The sequence below is a fragment of the Saccopteryx leptura genome, chromosome 5 (genome assembly GCF_036850995.1).
Source record: "Saccopteryx leptura isolate mSacLep1 chromosome 5, mSacLep1_pri_phased_curated, whole genome shotgun sequence".
Lineage (NCBI taxonomy): Eukaryota > Metazoa > Chordata > Mammalia > Chiroptera > Emballonuridae > Saccopteryx > Saccopteryx leptura.
Genome location: NC_089507.1, coordinates 19,973,817 through 19,977,208, shown reverse-complemented (window position 1 = coordinate 19,977,208; position 3,392 = coordinate 19,973,817). Strand labels below are relative to the sequence as shown.

General features: G+C 40.1%; 2 pseudogenes; both read right to left on the bottom strand.

Moving 5' to 3' along the window:
* Nucleotides 1-2,159: 2,159 nt before the first annotated feature.
* On the bottom strand, nt 2,160-2,343 carry LOC136407223 (small nucleolar RNA U3; annotated as a pseudogene).
* Nucleotides 2,344-2,591: 248 nt separating this feature from the next.
* LOC136407225 (small nucleolar RNA U3) lies at nt 2,592-2,678 on the bottom strand (annotated as a pseudogene).
* Between the last annotated feature and the right edge of the window lie 714 nt (nt 2,679-3,392).

Genomic DNA, 3,392 nt, shown 5'->3' with positions numbered 1-3,392 from the left:
GAGTCTGTGCAAAGAAATGGCTGCTGGGATATAAAAGGCAAAAATAAACTCATTTTTAGGGAGACTGAGAGAGGGACAATAACCTAAAGCTAATATTATTCAGAGTCCTTGGAAACTTTTTTTTTTTTTCTGAAGCTGGAAACGGGGAGAGACAGTCAAACAGACTCCCGCATGGGCCTGACCGGGATCCACCCGGCACGCCCACCAGGGGCGATGCTCTGCCCACCAGGGGGCGATGCTCTGCCCCTCCGGGGCGTCGCTCTGCCGCGACAAGAGCCACTCCAGCGCCTGGGGCAGAGACCAAGGAGCCATCCCCAGCGCCCGGGCCATCTTTGCTCCAATGGAGCCTTGGCTGCGGGAGGGGAAGAGAGAGACAGAGAGGAAGGAGGGGGGGGGTGGGGGGGGTGGAGAAGCAAATGGGCGCTTCTCCTATGTGCCCTGGCCGGGAATCGAACCCGGGTCCCCCGCATGCCAGGCCGACGCTCTACCGCTGAGCCAACCAGCCAGGGCGGAAACTTTTATAAATGTAACAACATGATTGGGCTTTATTGGGAAAGGGTCCATTGTTCCATGCTGCATGTAATATCACATGAAACAACTAAGATTCAGCATGTTTAAGTAACTTATCATGGGTTCTTTCTGATGGAGAAGAGCTTTGATTCCAGATCTGCTTCTAAATCGTTGCAATTGAGTATATTATTTTTATTTTAATACAAAGAATGTGAGCATTATCTTTCCATTATCTTTCTATGTTATATAGAAAAAATGGTGTATTTTAACACCATTTTTTCTATATAACACTGCATGACCATTCAATCACATCGAATTTGATATTAGATTTAAATCTGAGGCTGGCTGTCCATAGCTATGTGTCTTAGAAAAGTTACTTAAACTCTCAAAGATTTACTTTCCTCATGTGTAAGTTTGTATAACAAGATATAGTAACAGAATTGTTTAAATAATAAGAGATGGTATGTTTAAGAAGCACTTTTAAACTAGAAGCTACAAAATATATTTCCTACTATGTCACATAAAAAAATGACTTGGGCAAAAAATCCATAAACTGCTTGGATGAAATGTTTTAAAAAAACAAACAGAATGATTTATTTTGCTTTTAAAATAGCACTTCAAATCTAAAAGAACCACTTTCCTAAATGATGATACAAACGTAGAATTATATCCAGCCGGGTAGGTTTTTACAAGAGCTGCTCTCTCTACAAGACCTTGAATAGGTATGAACACATTTAAGCCCCTTTCCTAATCGTACATTAAAGACAAGGAGAGGAAGACAGCATCAATAGGCTCCTTCTTTCTTTCTTATAGCACTTTACCCTAGATGAGATTTTAAGCAAAACTGTGGACAAGAATGGTATTTTCCTTGCACATTGAAAAACACCTCAGTGTCAGACATTGGCAGTCCTTAAAAGTATTTTCTATTGACTGACAACTTTTAAGCCAATAGTACTTTGCCCAAAGAATGACTGAGATATCCAACTTCATAGTTAAGGATGCTATTTTAGGAACTCCAGGGGGTTGTGATGTTCTTACTGTTTAACAAGTATAAGCAAGAGATCCCACAATGCTGCTGAACAAAATCCCTTTCTCATTCCACTTAATCCTCTTCACCGGTTCTTCTCCTGAGCCTTCGCTTTCCGGCCACTTAGTTCTCCGAAGGCTGTCTTTCTGCCTGCATCCATGGGAATCACCACAGGCCAAATTCCGCTCTTGCAAGTTCAGGACAGACAAGGGGAGCTGCCTGCCCACTTCTAAAGGCTGCATTCAGCGCCTTAGGTGGGGGCAGTTCTTTATAAATTATAAACAAAAACGCCAGAAAAAAGTAGCTAAGCCAGGCAAGTGTTCAGGAGTCGTTAGTGGAGGAACAAGATAAATATTTTCATAAGGCCTAAAAGCCACATCGTGATTATCTTTGTATTTTCTATACTTCTATGTCCACTGTGATAATAAAACAAAACAAAACCAAAAAAAACTCTCCTGATTGTTTGAAAGATTGTATGGTTCTTTTTTTAAAAAAAATTACAATTTATAAAACAGTAATATTACTGTCAAAATTTATATTAAAAAATACTTTCAGATTCACCTTTCATGGCATACTTAGGATAGATTATAATATTGAAGACAATAAACTAATTTTTTTTTTTACCACTCCGACTGCATTCTCTCCCTCTTACTCTCCCAAAGGAAGAGAAGAACGATCATCAATGGCAAAAGGCAGATGCACAAGCAACACCAAGAGCTGGCTTCACGCTCAGGAGAGAACACGGCAACTCCTCCTCGTGGTTTCGGGTACTCTACACCAGTGGTCCCCAATCCTTTTTTGGGCCATGGACCGGTTTAATGTCAGAAAATATTTTCACGGACTGCCTTTAGGGTGGGACGGATAAATGTATCACGTGACCGAGACAAGCGTCAAGAGTGAGTCTTAGACGATGTAACAGAGGGAATCTGGTCATTTTTTAAAAATAAAAACATCATTCAGACTTAAATATAAATAAAACGGAAATAATGTAAGTTATTTATTCTTTCTCTGCGGACTGGTACCAAATGGCCCATGGACCGGTACCGGTCCATGGCCCGGGGGTTGGGGACCACTGCTCAACACGATCAGAGAAACTTCTCTAGTAACAAACTATAGAAATGATCCCTGAAAGTATAGTCTTGACAATAAACTGATTTTTATGATTACAATTGTACGGGTTTTAAATATTTGTCAATGAGAGAGTGAATTTAATTATTATAAATCAATTTCAGCACATTCACTGTATTTAACAAATATGTGAATGATTATTTTTAATAATCTACAGGAGTCTAATTTGACTTAATACAATTTTAGTAGCTCAATTGCCTCCTTCTTAGAATGTGGGAGTTAAGGTATTTTGCTAAATGTATAATGGCTATGGAGTGCTCTCAAACCACAGATCTTTTCCTAATAGTTTCAATAATTCTGACACTATATATACATTGGTAAAAAAGAGAGAGAGAGAGATTTAAGGATACCATTTAACACAATAAAACTAACTCAATTATATGCATCTTGGAAAAAGAACAAAAGTATAAATCAATATTTACCAAAAAACAGCTCAAACACAACAGTAAATCTGTGAAACCTACTAGATCCTTAGTCTAAAAGAGGTTTGGTTGAGTGGTAGAGCATCAGCCCGGCATGTGGAAATCCCGGGTTCAATTTCCGGCCAGGGCACACAGGAGAAGCTCCCATTTACTTCTCTATCCTTCCCCCTTTCTTTTCTCTCTTTCTCTTTCCCTAATGCAGTCAAGGCTCCACTGGAGAAAAGTTGGCCCGGGAACTGAGGATGGCTCCAGGGCCTCCATCTCAGGCACTATAATAGCTCTGATTGCAGCGGAGTAATGCCCCA